We start from the raw sequence: 18,064 nt of genomic DNA, 5'->3' as shown, positions 1-18,064 counted from the left end.
ATATTCTCTGTGAATGTTCTGACATACAATATGCAAAACTGTTTCTTACCACTTTGTCCTTCCATTAGGACCCTATGTTCCTTGAGAAATTTGAATTCTACTTTCATGCTGTCTTAACATACATGATTTTTATGTGTTTATAAACTTTGGAATTCACAAATGATTGAAAATGAGCTGTTTCCTTTTTAGAAACTTCCTCACTTCATTTGATGTGATGACAAGCAGATGCATCAATTTTCTTTCATCTGATACACCATTAATTTGTGGCTGTAAACACTTCAATTGTGCTTATAAGTCTAATTATTTAAAATCAGTTTCTCTGTTGATGAAACCCTGTGTCAATTCAATAACTTAGATGTCTTGAACAATTCTGAGATAAGCAAGAATGCGCAAGGATTCTGTGATATATTGATTTGCTGTCCAGTGACATAATATAAAGCATCTTGGGCTAAAGCAGGGTCTGATGAGGAAGGATGGATTACAAAACAGTGAAAAGAATCTTATATGATTAAAAAAAGCCAGCCTTTTGTTGAGGTACTGTGGGATATTTGTATACTCTGTGAAGACATACATTTCTGTGATTTGTGCAATAAACAGCTGAATGACCAATAGGTTGAACTTCCAGGAAGACAGAATTCTGGGGGAAACAAAGAATTCTGGGGGAAACAAAGGCACAGAGGAGGCAGAATGCAGAGAATGGAGATGAGGTAATGAGCCATGAGGCAGAACAGAGATTAAAACATATGGGTTCATATAACTTATAAGAGCTAGTTGAGAAAATCTGTAAGCCAAAGCCATGCTTTCATAGTTAATAATGTGTCCATGTCATTATTTGTAAGCTGAGAGTCTGATGAGGAAGTATTACTCAGAAACTTGTTAGTTTCACTGCATTTTCATAATATCCTAATAAAGCAGGCAAATATTGTCCAAAATCAATATATGCTCAAGACTGCCGGGTACAAGACAAAAGTACATATGCTAGATATAAAGCTTTCCTTTCCAAAAACTTTAAATCTCCTGCATCACCAGTAAAATTATCACCAGAATATTTTTGAAGGAACTTCTTTGAGATTCATTTTCTAAATGCCATTTGAGTTGTAGACTTCTATTGGGGACCATTCTAATACGAATCACATTGTGGCATACAGACTCATGTTTGACCACAATAATTCTACATGAATGCGACCCATATTTTGTAAGCAGCAGCCTGAGTCTGGAAGCAATTTCTTTTCTTACTTTCCATTAACTCCTATTTACTCAACACAGCTACTTTTTTTTAAATATCCCTCAATCATGAACTGTTTCCTATATTAAAGTACAAATAACACTCAATAGATGGCTGTCTCTTCCAATGCTGTTTTCCAAAAATTTCTATGACACATTAAATTTACAAGATACATTCATAAGAAATTTCTCATCATAAAAACCTCGTGAATGAAATGCTAGGCACTACCATTATCTCCATTTCATAAATTAAACAGCAAAGATGTATAAGCAATTGAAACAAATGTTTGTAACAGTAATTTTGCAGTTTACTTAAACTGTTAATATTTCAGTATTGGGTCCTTGGTAAACAGTAATGTTTTAGCGGTAAACCACAATGTGATTTATTTTGAGAAGAAGTATTCTGTTCTCATACATAAGGAAGACTGAAAACATATTTATATTTACTCAACACTTTAGGTCAAAGAGCGAAGTTGCAGAGATGAACATAACAGAGTTGAAAATAACAAACTCATATACAAAGTAGAATGGTTTTTTCTTTTCTTTCATATATAATTTTTTTTCTTATTTTGCATATTGATCACAGTTTCCTCTCCTCCCATCCCTCTCATGCGCCCCAAACCCTCATTCCATCGCAATCGCTCCCCACATAACTCCACAGGGAGGGTGGTGCCATCCAAGAGAGATCAACAAACTCTGTGAAATCATTTGGAGTAGGGTCTAGGCCCTCCATCCTGCCTCTAGGCTAAGGGAGTATCCATTCATGGGGAATGTGCTTCCAAAGTCCTTTCATGCACCAGGGATACATACTGTTTCCATTGTCAGAGATCCCTTAGACTACCCAGGCCTTCTAACTTAAACCTATGTTCAGGGGGTCTGGGTCTGTCCAATGCTGGGTTCCCAGCTATTAGTGTGTGGGTCCATGAGCTTCCCCTTGTACAGGTCAACTGTCTTTGTGGGTTCCTGTGGTCTTGACCCCTTTTATTACCACTCCTCCCTCTCTGAAACTGGATTCCAGGAGTTCAGCTAAGTGTTTATGTGTGGGTGTCTGCTTTTGTTTCTATCAGCTAGTAGATGAGGACTCTATGATGGCACATAAGTTAGCAATCAATCTCATTATCAGGGAAGGGCATTTAAGGTAGCCTTTCCACTTTTGCTCAGATTGTTGGGGTCATCCTTGTAAGTCTCTGGACATTTCTCTAGAGTCAGTTTTCTCTTCAAACCTATAATTATAATGGTTACCTCTATTATGGTATCTCTCCTTTTATTCTCCTCTATTTGTCCCCCAACTCAATCTTCCTGGCCCCACATGTTCTCCTTTCCTCCCCTTCTCTTTCTCCTTACTCTCTCTCCAGTCACTGCTTCCCCCCACTCCTAATATGCTCAGGAGATCTTGTTCCTTTCCCATTCTGTGAGGGACCTTGTTTGAATCTCTTAGGTTTCTTCTTGTGTCCTAATTTCTCTGGTGGTGTGAATTATAGGCTGGTGATCCTTTGCTCTATGTCTAAATGAGTGGGTACATACTATGTTCCTCTTTTTTGTGACTGGGTTATCTCACCTAGGATGGTTTCTTCAAGTTCCATCCATTTGCCTGAAAATTTTAAGATTCCATTGTTTTTTGTTTTGTTGTATTTTTCCCCCCGCTGAGTAGTATTCCATAGTGTATATGTACCACACCTTCTTTATCTAGTATTCAGTTGAAAGACATCTTTGTTGCTTCCGGGTTTTTTGCTATTGCAAATAATGCTGCTATGAACAAAGTTGAACAGATGTCTTTGTTGCATGGATGTGGATAATTTGGGAAAATGCCTAAGAATGGAATTGCCAGGTCCTGTGTTGTGTTCTTTTCTTATCTATTTGGGAACACCTTCCTTTAAGTAGCATCCTTTACCGTCTTTGTCAGACCACCTATGACAGCTGGGAGATGAATCTCAAGACTGCAAGGAGACTCTGAATGTGATCTGTTGATATTGCCTCATAGAAAAATCTGTTCAGAAAGTCCTTAGTCATTAATTTTTGATTTTATCCACCCCATATTGAAGCTCCCTACAAATTCAGTGTCAATCTACACCAACTGCATATGCTTATGATCTCATGGTCTTGGGCATGCAAGGGTAAATTTCGTGTGATAGTTTGACTAAGGTGTGAGGGACTCCATCTAGGTGGTTATGGGGAAGACATTGTCTATTCTGGGTTGATATATTTTATTGGTGTAACTGTCTGTGCATGACTACCACTCTTCTAAATAACCTCTTACCTTTGATGAACAATGAGCTCAATAAACTCATTTTGTCACTATGCTATGCTTCAGTGATATCATTACTTAGGTGCCCTATCTACACTTAGGTGACTACTTGACATATATCCCCAGGAAAATAAAAATCAAGCATAATTTCTTTTCTTCATAAGCTCTCTAAGATGTCTTCAGGAATTCTGAGATGTCTGTATGCTTTAGCAATTTAAAAGTTTCTATGATATCTATTAAGCTATCAGACTATGCTAATTTTATGGCTGTGTTAATTTCCTAAGTGGCAGACATTATAAAAGTGCTGAACAGAATGGATTGTTATTAGGAAAACAATGATTTTAATGGATAAAAGGTCAGCAGCCATATAAAATACGCAATACAAGTGCTCAGAACGATGTGAAACCCTTGTGACATGACAATGGGTCATCTAATGAGGAGGCTGACTATAAAGCAAATAATCTAAGGAAGCGCCTCTGATGACCTTGTTTATGACTTCACTGAAGAAAGGAAAGTCAAACTTTGTACTCCATCCAGACTCTCTTGTACAAATGAATTTGTCATTTATCTGTCTATGGTATCAACTCCTGATTGAAATCCTCTACAAACCTTAACCATCTTCTATTTTATGAACTAGATGTCTATTTACAGACTATGGTTTGTTTTTCTTCAGTTTGTACATGTTGTGAAAAGACTATTTATTAATTTGCATCTAGGTGACTTCAGGTAGATTTGATGGGTTTTTATTTTGTTTGTTTTATATTTTTTTATTTTTGATTCCCTGAAATATATATGTCACCCACTTCTGTTTTATAACTAATGGTAAATAATCACAAATAAGTTCCTTCCTGATCTCTTCCTCACCCCCATCCTTACCAGATATTTCCACTGATTCACTATGCTTGGCACTTACTTCCAATGACTCTGTCATTAAGCTCATTATTTCTTAGTCCCCATAACTGTATTGATCACCTTGGGCCCTGATGTGTGAAACATTTCCTTACAGTTATTTTACTAATCTAACATTTTCCATTATCCCTCAAATTGCTTTTTGTCTTTCCTGGTGCTTCTTTGATATCCAGCACTCAAAACAGAGGATAATTGTGAAGGGTCTCTTTCCCTTCTTTATATTTTTTCCATATCAAACTCCCACAGTTTCCTTCCATTAGTATTGATTTGCATAGCTTCTAGATATGTCTCCACGGTTTTGGAACCTTTTCTATTTTCATCTCTTTATTAAAGTATTAATTAATCTTCAATACTAAGGATTAAACCTCAACTTTTATACCTCCTAGGCAAGCACTATGTCATTAGCCTGATTCTCTAGCCCTTAAATATTATTCTCTTTATTTTTTTCTTCTATTTCCCCTATACCTGCCACAGAGACAACAACAGGCAGATAGATGGAGGTATAACTTGTGGTACATTTTTCCAAGAGGAGCTCGGGGAAGAATACTGACTCAGAATTTGTGGTTGCTTGACTTGCAAACAGTAGTAGAGGACCCTCCATGAGTAACTGAGGGATAGCAAAGTGTAGACTTTACATTTACATTCCTCACATATTTTCATCCCAGCGTGGCTACTGACTTTCTTTCCTCATATAGTCTATTTGGGATTCATAATGCATTTTAAAAGTTTTTGTAGTTAGGAGGTGGGATAGTTTATAGTTATTCACGAGAATGTAAACATTTCTACGTTATTATTCTATTGCAAACTTTATCAACAGATTAATCATCATACATTGCATGCTTTTATGAATATATGATATTTTATTGCACAAATATGTAGAATGATCACTTTTACAAATAAACAAAAGAATGTTTAAAATAAAGAATATAATAAAGGTAACTCACAACTTCATATAATTCAGAAATATGGTAACAGTTTGGCTACAGGCTTACTTAATATTCAGCTACAGAAAATTCATTTAGAATATATTAAGTACATTTACTTATCTAAATTATATGACCTAACATATGAACATATGACCCATACCATGAAAGTACACAAAAATAGCTTTCTTTTTAAAAGCCATTACAAACACAAGAAAATTAACTTTTAGAAATTAAAACTGAATAACCATTTCAATGTGTTGTTCTAAATGAGACAAAAAGTAAAAATAAATAAATAAATAAATACCCTAGGATTAATCTAGGCAACCCAACATTTTAATAATAGGAGTTCCTGTGTTGAGTAAACAAATAAAATAGAAGAGAAATTACCAGAGAAGTACATCATTTCAAAGAACAGAAATAAACCATGTTTTCAAGATTAACAATGTCTGCTGAGTGCTCAGTTTAATGAATTCTCATGCTGAGACAAAATATAATGAAATTGAGCAACACTGGGGCTGCAAAGAAAAGTTTCATTCCAGAGAATGAAAAAAAAAAAAAAAAACAAAAAAGCAGACATTACCAAAATTATTAGTCAGATGGTGTCAGACTCATGAGCTACATGCAATAGTTTTAGCTGTGATGGAATAAGGGAAAGATAATTTAAAAGACACAATTCTGTGCCAAGATTAGAAAGATAGGGTTGGGATAATTACAATTACTATATGAATGATTCTCAACTTTTACAATTCATATATCCATTATTAAGAGAATAAAAGGGAGACTGGTAATGCAGATCAGTTAGTAGAAGAAATTTTCAGCATATCCAGGAGCCCTTAATTTGATTCTACATATCTCCAGAAAAATCTATAGTTATATATACATCTTTTAAAGTCCTAAAATAAAAAGGAGATTTGGATAGAATATTTCTTGGCTATTTAATGACAAACACTATGAATTAGAGTTTTCTGTTGCCATGTTAAACCATAATTAAAAGCAATTATAGGATGGTTACAGAGTAATAGAGTCTATTGTTGTGCGCAAGTCATAGTAGGACAGCAGAATCAAAAAGCAGAGAGACCATGTGTCCTATGCACTCAAGAAGCAGAGAGGGAAAATGGGACAAGCAATGTAGCTCCAATACCCCAAAGCTTGCCCTCACTGACATACTTCCACCAGCACAGCTTTAATAACATCCCCCAAACATTGCCGCCAACCAGAGACAACTGTTCAAATGCATGCTCTTGTTCAAACCAGCACACGTGCTTATCTTTGAAAGCCACATTACTAATCTAATGCATATACTCAAGTTCCTTAACAGCAAGTGACTCCAAAACTGAAATACACAAAGAACCATGCTTATCAAACTCGTGGTTTCCAAATGAGTCTAGTGAAGGCAGAAGCCCTCAGTTGTGTCTTCTCAGATCTTCCAGAGAGGAAACCAATACCAAGAGGTTGCTGTCTGTAAAAGGTTCACTCATTTGATAAACAATATTTGCTATTTACAGAGCCATCAGTAAATGCTGCTGTTAGGACAGCTACACATGGCCACTCCACAAAGTTAATTTTCTCTAAGAGTTAATGTACCGAAATAACTAGATAGACACTGGATTGCCTTTAGTGAGAGTGCTGGGGATTAACACAGGATCTGTTTAATTGTTATCACGATTGTTCAGATTTAAAAAGAAACAATATTGAAGCTAAGGGCTAATAGTAGAGGAGCTATATGATTATTTGGGGGGAAGCATTAAGAAAGTTATACCAAATGTGGGAAATATATCTATATCTATTTGTATGAAAAGGTTAGAAAGAAATGTATTCTTTGTGCACTCCATACAATTGACTTCACATAGAAGTAATTTGAGTGGTGATGACACAGCTCTGATTTTAAAGGATCAGAGCATTCGATTTCAGTCACATCCCTTCAGCCAGAAGCTATAACCATCACAGTTGCATGTAAGACATTGGCTATATGCAGGATATCCATCTTCAGGACTCTCATATATATGTATCATATGTGTGTGTATCTGTGTATATACATATGTATGTGTACACCTGTGTGTCTGTGTGTATGTACATGTACCTCAACACTTTTCTCTGTCTTGTCTGGTCCCACTGGACGGATTTCTCTCCCATTCACCAGTCTCTGCAGCTGCTTATAAAATAATCACTCTGAGGCTTACAATTAATTACAAACTGTGTGCCCTATTATTATTAACTAGCTCTTATAATATGTATTGGTGGCACCTAATGTCCTGCTTTTCTGGTGCTGCTGGTGTCTCCCAGACTCTACCCTCTTTGTCCCTGTATCTTTTCTTGGAATCCCCACCTGGCTCTATTTTGTCTGGCTATTGAACAAATCAGCTTCTGTATTAACCAATGGTAATAAAACATATCCACAGCATACAGAAGGACATCCTACATCATGTACATGAATGTGTGGCAAGGGGTGGTGGTAAGTATATGAAAAAAAAAAAAAAAAGAAAGAAAGAAAGGGGCACTGAGGTTTTTCCTGTATCACTCTGGGTATGCCACTGAGGAAGTCTATCTTTGAACTTGGGAATTATCTCTTCTTGTCTAGACTGAATGTCAACAGTCCACAGTGAATCTTCATTTCTGTAACTCTCAGAATAGGGATTAGAGGTTTTTGTGGAAAGACTGGCTTGTTCATCAATGCTGGGATCTTAACTCTGGTCCACATGACTGCATACAAAATGTTCTTAAACACCAAGCTGCCTCTCCATCTTGGAAGTTTTGCTCTTAAAGACCATATAGCAACCACATAAAGTGGATATGATGCTAAATGTGGAATGTTGCCAGTCTAGTCTATCCCCTATGGTACTTCCTGGGTTATTGGCCCATTCATATTTGACTTTAAATGATCTTTGAATGACTCAGGGAGTAGTCTGTTATAGGTTGAGCCTATTTGTATTTTCACACATTTACTTCATAGAATCCCACAGCCTTGATTCAAAAGCATATCTCATGCAAATTATCAAAAGCAATTAAGAGAGAATCCTGGTCCCACCTCTAACCATGGGAGGGGTTAAGTGTAGGCTTGTTTCTGGCCTGCCTTCTGGTGCCCTGCTCTGAGCATCCTGATGACTGAGGACCAAGTGCAGGACAGGCTGTCCCAGCAGACTGGCTCAACTGGAGTATGCAGGTATCATCGTCCAGCCTCCAACCACAGGAGGATTCCTGCTACCACCAACTGGAAAAGGGAAGCCATCAGAATATTGGACCTGCTTGCACCCACAACCAGAAGAGAACCTTGGTCCCTTACCCACCAGAAAACAAAGAGACCCTACCAGTACAAACTTGGAGAAGATAAGAGTGGACAACAGTATAAGAACAGAGTCAACAACAGAAAGATTAATATGACCCCACAAGATTCTAGGGACTCAACACCAGAAAGACTTGAACATTCCAACACAGATGAAGCAGAAAAGAACTACCCTAAAAACAACTTTATGATGATGATAAAGACTCTCAAAGAGATAATGAGAAAACCCCTTGAAGAAAACATTTAAGAAATGGAGGAAAAGACAAACCAAAAATTATAACAAACAATTCAAATAGTGCAAGATTTGAAAGCTGAAAACCAGACAATTAAAAAAAAAAAAACATAATCTGAGGGAATTCTGGAAATGGAAAAGTTAGGTAAACAATCAGAAACTATAGATGCAAACAAACCAACTGGATACAAAAGATGGAAGAGAGAATTTCCAGCATTGAAGATACATTAGGAGAAATAGATTCATCAACCATAGAAAATCTTAAGACCAAAAACTTCCTGAAACAAAATATCCAGGAAATATGGACATCATGTAAAGGCCAAACCTAAGAATAATAGATATAGGAGAAGGTGAAGAAACTCAACTCAAATTTGCAGAAAATATATTCAACAAAACCATAAAACTTTCCCAACCTAAAGAAAGACATGCCAATGAAAGTACAAGAAGCTTACAGAACACCCAATAGAGTGGACCAAAAAGAAATTCCCCTACCACATAATAATCAAAACACCAAATATACAGAGTAAAGAAAGAATATTAAGAGCAGCAAAGGAAAAAGGCCAAATAGCATAGAAAGTCAAACCTATTAGTATTACACCTGACTTCTCCATGGAAATTCTGGAGGCCAGAGGTCCTGGATGAATATCGTGCCAACACTAAGAGATCATGGATGCCAAGCCAGACTACTATAACCAGCAAAGCTTTCAATCACTATTGATGGAGAAAACAAGATATATCAAGGCAAAACCAGACATAAAATATACACATCAATTGATCCAGCCCTACAGAAACTTCTGGAAGGAAAATATCAACCCAAGAAATTTAAATACATCCACAAAAATATAGGCAATAGATGATACCACTTTACCAACAGCCAAAAGAAAAATGGCGGGGGGGATCCACACACAATATCACCATCAACAACAAATCCAAACCAAAGAAGAATTAACAATCAATGGTTATTAATATCCTTCAGTATTAATGGCCTTTACTCACATATAAAAAGACAAAGGCTAACAGAATGCATATGAAGACAGAATTCATCCTTCTGCTGCATACAGAAAAGATACCTCAACTTCAAAGACAGATGTGGCTTCAGTGTTATGGGTTGGGAAAGGAGTTTCCAATGAAATGGATCCAAAAAACAAGCAGGTGTAGCAATACTTATAGCTAACAAATTAGACTTTAAACTAAATCAATGAAAAGAAATGAAGGAGGTCATTCCTTATTCATCTCAGGAGTAATGCATGAAGATGAAGTCTCAATTCTGAACATCTATGGCCCAAATACAAATGCACTCACATTTGCAAAAGAAAAATTACTATAAATCAAATCTCATATAAAACCTCACGTACTTATAATGAGAGGTTTCAACACCCCACTCTCAGCACTACTCAGGTCCAACAGGCAAAAGCTTAACAAAGAAACAAAGGAACTAACAGAAGTTATTACCCAATTTGGTTTAGCAAACATTTATAGGAACATTCCATCCAAACACAAAAGAATATACCTTCTTTTTAGCACCACATGGAACTTTCTCTATAATCGACCACATAATCAGCAACATAAAAAACCTCAACAGATGCAAAATATTGGAATAACCCCTGTATCTTATCAGAACACCATGCTTTACAGTTAGAATGCAATAACACCACAAACTTCAGAAACCCTACAAACTCATGGAAATTGAACAATGTGCAATTGCACCATTCCTGGATCAAGGAAGAAATAAAGAAAGAAATTAAAGACTTCCTGGAATTCAATGAGAATGAAGACACAACATACCTAAACTTATGGGACACTTTGAAAGTAGTGCTAAGAGGAAATTTCATAGCCCTAAGTGCCCACATGAGGAAACAGGAGAATAGTCACATTAGAGAATTAACAGCACAACTGAGAGCTGTAGAACAAAAAGAAGAAAACTCACTCCAGAGGAGTAGGTGCCAAGAAATAATCAAATTGAGGGCTTAAATCAATAAGGTAGAAACTAGGAAAACAATACAAAGAATCAATGTAACATAGAGTTTGTTCTTCAAGGAAATCAACAAGAGAGACAAACTATTATCCAAACTAACCAAAAGACAGAGAACATGCAAATTAACAAAATCAGAAATGAAAATGGAGCCATAACAACTGACACAGAGGAAATACAAAGAATCTCCAGGTCATACTTTAACAACCTGTACTCCATAGAATTTGAAAAGTTTAAGAAATGGACAATTTTCTGAATAGATATTACCTATCGAAATTAGTTCAAGACCAACTAAGGAATTTTAATAGAACCATAACACCTAATGAAATTGAAACAGTCTTCAAAAGTCACCCAGCCCCCACAAAAAAAGTTTAGTCAAAACCACATGGTTTCAGTGCAAAATTCTACCAGAAGTTCAAAGAACAGCTAATACCAGTACTCTTCAAAGTATTTCATACAAAAGAAGCAAAATAATCATTGCCAAACTCTTTTTATTAGGCTATAATTACCCTGGCACCCAAGCTACACCAAGACACAACTAAGAAAGAGAACTATAGACCAATATCCCTCATGAACATTGATGCAAAAATGCTCAATAAAATACTGGCAAATCATATCCATCAGCACTTCAGAGAAATCATCCAACATGAAGTAGGCTTCATCTCAGGGATGCAAGAATGGTTCAACATATGAAAATCTAACTATGTGATCCACCATATAAACAAACTGAAAAAGAAAACCATCATGATCATCTGGCTAGATGATGAAAAAGCCTTTGACAAAATCCAACAGCCCTTCATGATAAAGGTCTTAGAGTGATCGGAGATAACAAGATCACAACTAAACATAATAAAGGCAATATACAGCAAACCAACAGCCCACATCAACCTAAATGGAGAGAATCTCAATGCAATTTCTCTAAAATCAGGAACAAGATGATGCTGCCCACTCTTTCCATATCTATTCAATATTAACTATGAAATACACACTAGAGCAATAAGACAATAAAAAGTAAAAGACGTATATAATAAGAACTTTGAGCCTTTAAAGAAAAAAAAATTAAAGAAGATACCAGAAAATGGAAAGATCTACCATGATCTTGGATAGGTAGAATCAACAATATAAAAATGGAAATCATGCCAAAAGCAATCTACAGATTCAATGCAATTCCCATCAAAATCCTGGCACAATTCTTCACAGACCTTGAAAGAACAATAATCCACTTTATATCAAAAAAAAAAAAAAAAGACCCAGGATAGCCCAAAACAACCCTGTACAATAAAGGAACTTCCTGGGGTATCACCATCCCTGACTTAAAACTCGATTATAGTAGTATAGTCCTAACAATGCTTGGTACTGACAGAAAAATAGACAGGTATACCAATGGAATATAATTGAAACTCCTGATATTAACCCACACCCTTATGAACACCTGGTTTTTGCAAAGAAGCAAAATTTATACAATGGGAAAAAGAAAGCATCTTCAACAAATGGTGCTGGCATAACTGGATGCTAGTGTGTAGAAGACTACAGATAGATCCATAGCTATTGCCATGCACAAAACTAAAATCTGTCCAAACTATGTTCATAGCAGCATTATTTGTAATGGCAAGAAACTAGAAGCAATAAATATGTCCCTCAACTGAAAAATGGATAAAGAAGATGTGGTATATTTACATAATGGAATACGTCTCAGCATAAACAACAACAACAAGAAGGGAATCTTGAAATTCACAGGCAAATGGATGGAACTTGAAGAAACCGTCCTGAATGAAGTAACACAGTCACAAAAAGAGGAACATGGTGTGTACTCAATCATCTACAGATTTAAGTCATAAAACATAGGATCACCAGGTGACAATTCACATCACCAGAGAAAGTAGGAGGAACCTAAGAGATTCAGACAAGGTCCCTCACAGAAGGGGAAAGGGACAAGATCTCCTGAGCATATTGGGAGGAGCGGGAGGGGGCAGTGAGTGGAGAGGGAGTTACGACAAAGAGAAAGGTAGGAGAGGAGAACATGTGGGACCAGGAAAATTTAGTTGAGGGATGAATAGAAGAGAGCAAAAATGTGATACCATAAAAGAGGGAACCATTATAGGTTTGAAGAGAAAACTCACTTTAGAGAAAAGTTCAGAGACCTACAAGGATGACCCCAAATAACAGTGGAAAGGCTACCTTAAATGCCCTTCCCTGATAATGAGATTAATAACTAACTTATCTGTCATCCTAGAGCCCTCATCAACTAGCTGATGGAAACTGAAGCAGATACCAACACCTAAACATTGAGCTGAACTCCTGGACTCCAGTTGCAAAGAGGGAGGAGTGATAAGAAAAAGAGTCACAACCTGGCTACAGAAACCCACAGAGACAGCTGATCTGAACAAGGGGTAATTCATGAACCCCCCAGACTGATAGCTCGGAAAGCAACATTGTACTGACTCAGGCCCCCTGAATGTAGGTCTCAGTTAGAAGCCCTGGGGAGTCTAGGGACCTCTGACAGTGAAACCAGGATGTATCCCTGATGTACAAAATGACTTTTGTAGCACATTCCACATGGAGGGATACTTCTTTGGCCTAGCAACATGAGGGAGGGCCTAGATTCTACTCCAAATGACTTGACAGATTTTGATGATCTCTTCTGGAAGGTATCACCCTCACTTTGGAGTGGTTGAGGAAAGGGGAAGAGCTGTTGGGGAGCATGAGAGGGATGAGAGGGAACTGGTATTAGTATGTAAAATAAGAAAAAATGAACTTTAAAAAAAACCTAAAGTCCAAATGGATAAAAAGACCTCAACATGAACATAGACAAACTGAACCCCTTAGGAGAGAAAATAGGAAGTACCCTTGAATAAATTGGTACAGGAGAACACTTCCTGTATATAACACCAGTAGCACAGAAACTGGGATCAATAATTAATAAATGGGACCTCCTGAAACAAAGAAGCTTCTATAAGGCAAAGGACACAGTCGACAAAACCAAACTTCAACCCACAGAAAGGGAAGATATTCACCAACACCACATTTGACAGAGGATGATTTCCAAAATATACAAATAACTCAAGAAGCCAGTTACCAAAACACAAAATATTCCAATTAAATAGTGGGGTAAAAACTAAATAGAGAATTCTCAATAGAGGAATCTAATTTGGCTGAACGACACTTAGGAAAATACTCAACATTCTTAGTTATCAGGGAAATGAAAGTCAAAACAACTCTGAGATACCATCTTTCTCCTGTCAGAATGGCTAAAATTAACTGAGGTGGATGTAGAGAAAGAGGCACACTTCTCCTCAGATGGTGAGAGTGCAACTTTGTAACTTTGGAAATCATTATGGTGGTTCTTCAGGAAAATGGGAATTAGTGTACATCAATATCCAGGAATTCATCTCTTAGGCATATACCCAAAAGTTGCACATTCATACAACAAGGGAATCTGTTCAACAATGATAATAGCGTTCTTTGTTATAGCCAGAATAGGGTAGCAACCTAGATGCTCCTCAACTGAAGAATGGATGGAGAACATGTGGTACATTTACACAATGAAGTACTACTCAGCAGAAAAACACAATGGAATCCTGAGATTCACAGGGAAATAGATGGAACTAGAAGAAACCATCCTGAATGAGGTACCCAGTCACAAAAAGAGGAACATGGTTTGTACTCACTCATACATGGATTTTAGACATAGAGTAAAGAATTATCAGCCTATATTTCACCTCGCCAGAAAAGTTTGGAAACAAGGATGACCCTAACAGAGATTTATATAGTCACCCTCAGAAAGGGAAAGTGACAAAACTCCAGAGCAAATTAGGAAGATGGATGGAGTGGAAAGGAAGTTAGGTGAAAGAGAAGGGGAGAATAGGAGAAGAGAGGATGGGAAGATGGAACAGGAAGATTAAGTAATGGAAAGAATAAAGGAGAGTATGAAAAGAGATACCATAATAGAGAGAGCCATTATAGATTTAAAGAGAAATCTGGCACTAGAGAAATGCCCAGAGTTCTACAAGTTTGATCCCAACTATCAATCTAAGCAATAGTGGAGAGGCTACCTTTCATGCCCTTCCATGATAATGAGATTGATGACTACCCTATATGCCATCCTAGAGCCTTCATCTAGTAGCTGATGGAAGCAGAAGCAGACATTGATAGCTGAACACTAGCCAAACTCCAGCTATCCAGTTGCAGCAAGGGAGGAGTGATGAGCAATGGGGTCAAGTCTAGGCTGGAGAAACCCACAGAATCTGCTGATCTGAACGAGGAGGAGGTCATGCACCTCAGTCTGATAGCTGGGAAACCAGGATATGACTGACCCAGACCCCCTAAATGTGGTGTTAGTTAGGAGAACTCAGCAGTCTATGGGGCCTCTGATAATTGATCAGTATTTATCCCTAGTTTAGGAGCCCATTCCACATAGAGGGATAGTTTCTCAGCATAGACAAATGGGGGAGGGCCTAGTCCCTGCCCCAAATGATATGACAGACATTGAAGACTCCTGAAGGAAGGCCTCACCCTCCGTAGGAAGCACAAAGGGGATGGTCTGGGGTTTGATGGGGAGATAGGTGAGGATGGCAGGGTGAGGGAACTGGGAAGATATGTAAAACAATTTTGTTTCAAATTTAAGTTAAAAAATGAAGAAACCAAAAACAAAATAAAACAACAACAAAAGAACAAAACAATAAATAAATAAATAAATAAATAATGAACAAATAAAGAAGCCTATTTTTAAAAAAAAGTGATTAAAAGAATGTGGATTCTGAGCTAGCAAGGAGCAAGGAGACCAAATTTCTACATATACATACATACATACTTGCATACATACATACATATATAAAATCTTGAGTAATAGACAACAACACAATGAATCAGGCAATGTGAATGTTAAAGGAAATTGAAAAGAGGGGACAATTTGTTCATTGAATCCAACAAAGCTCAAATTGAAAATAACCTAATAGCACCTTTATTCTTAAAATTGCTAAGCAAATTCACTCCTACATTGTTAGGCTTGATTTTCTTATTTTTTAAAACATGGTTCTTACATAAGATTAGCTAATGTTTTACACGTTTGGATAACTGTATCTCACTAGCTACATGGTAAATTTTTAGTGAAGATTAAATAGTGATATAGTCCTACAAGCAGACATGCACATATACCTTTCTGACAAATAATCATTATTCAACTTCCATAATAAGTATTAAGATATTATTAGTTCATTTATATGTCTGAAAATGCTTATTTTTCACACATGGTAGCAATTATTTCAAACCTATTCCTTTATTTAACATCGAGGTAACAAAAAGGAAATAAATTAGTCCCTTGGGTTCCGGTTTCCCAGAGATAATGTTACAGAGATTTTAAACGACACAAGACAAATAGTATCTTGTTGCAAACCTGACTCATTACATGTCTGTTTGTCTATGATTAAAAGAACATTTTAAAGTTTTTCTATTGTTATAATGAAACATTAATAATGAAAAGAGTCATGAAAATATTTATTCTTTAACACCAGTTTAGAAAGAACATTGCTTTGAGGATTGAAAGTTTATTTTGTCAAGATATTTTGAGAATATCCTCTGTTTAAAAAGAATTGGTCAGATAAAAGCTTTAAAATATTTCTTTCATGTTTGTATACCTTGAATTTAGAAAGTAATTTCATAAACATAAATGTAATTTTAAAGTATTCACTTTTAATAAAAATATAGGAAATAAAACTTTCATGCCATATTAGGACATCATTTGTTGAACTGTTGTTTATTGGACCAGTCAACCTGTCTAAATTGAAGTATTGATGTGCTATCTGGAGTTGATGATTACAAAACCATTATTTTTCAATTTCTGAACTGTATACCTACGAAAGTCATTCTGTTTTATCAAGACTACTACAAACAATTGTAAAAGTAGCTATTTCTACTTACTTGGAAAGTCAATGGGAGAAAATCCTCTATCTTTTTGCATTTTGAATAATTTTGGCTTTTCTTCTTCAGCAAATCATTGTAAATTAAACAAATTATACCAACACTACAATACATTAAAATCCTTGAACTATATATTGAAGAAAAAAGTGAACTATTTCCCAGTGAACTAAAACTATTAATACATACAGAATATAATTTTAATAAAATATACCTTGATTAATTCCAGCTATGTAAACAAACTCTGTGGCTTTTGTTTAAGTTCGGGGACTATAGGCCAACAACTGGAGAACCTGCATGGGACTGAACCATGCCCTTGACATGTGAGAAAGTTTTGTTGCCTGGTCTGCTTATGGTATCCGTGGCAGGGGGACCAAGATTATTCTGCATGAACTGGCTTTTTGAAGTCCATTTCATATGGGGGATGCCTTGCTCAGCCTTGATGAGAGGAAGGAGAGCTTGGTCCTGCTTCAACTGAGTGTGCCCAGCTTTGTTGACAACCAATGGGAGGCCTTACTCTTTTTGATGAGTGCATGAGGGTAGGCTGGGTAGGAGGTGGGGAGAGATGTGAGGGAGGCAGAACTGTGGTTGGTATATAAAATGAATTTAAAAAAATTAAAAATAATTTTAAAAAGTGGTACAGTATAATTTTAAATAGGAGAAACAAATATATGTTATGATTGTAGAAGATTAAAACTTAAGTATTTTCTTTTTTATTTTTTGTCAGTATCATGCTGATTAATCATTCAATCATAAATTGGAGGGATACATTTAAGACAAAAAAAAATCCTTGACTTACTGAGAAATCAAAGCAAAAACCTCACATACTGGATTAATGTTGGAATAATAATGAAAGAAATATACAACACTACCAGCATTTGTAATTAATAAAAAATGGCTTCATTTTATAGGTTTTCAGAAGGCAAAGATAAGTAAACTCAAGTCTTAGTCCCTAAGTTTCTTAAGAGTGTCTGAGTATAAGGAGGAAGAGGTGCATGAAGGTACCTGAACATATTTAGAAGTTCATTCTACATAATTTCATATAACAAAATATGTATGAATTTATACTACTACTACTAATACTACTACTAATAATAATGGTTCATTTGCTGTCACTTCTGCTCCTGAAAGCATCACAAAGTCTCAAACTAAAGATGTCTCTGTTTCTTAGCTAGGTAAGGAACTGGATACAGACCTTATGTATTAGATGCCTTACTTTGTTGCATAACTCAGGGTCATGCTGAGATGTTTGCATTACTACACAATCACTCTTCTGAGCCATCTGTGTTGGCATACATTCAGGTTTAAAATGTGTTTCACTTCATACTTGGATTTTGTTTGGCTTGAGCTGTGTACGTCATTT

This window comes from Phodopus roborovskii, unplaced genomic scaffold (genome assembly GCF_943737965.1).
Source record: "Phodopus roborovskii unplaced genomic scaffold, PHOROB, whole genome shotgun sequence".
Lineage (NCBI taxonomy): Eukaryota > Metazoa > Chordata > Mammalia > Rodentia > Cricetidae > Phodopus > Phodopus roborovskii.
Note: the sequence above shows the minus strand (reverse complement) of the source record.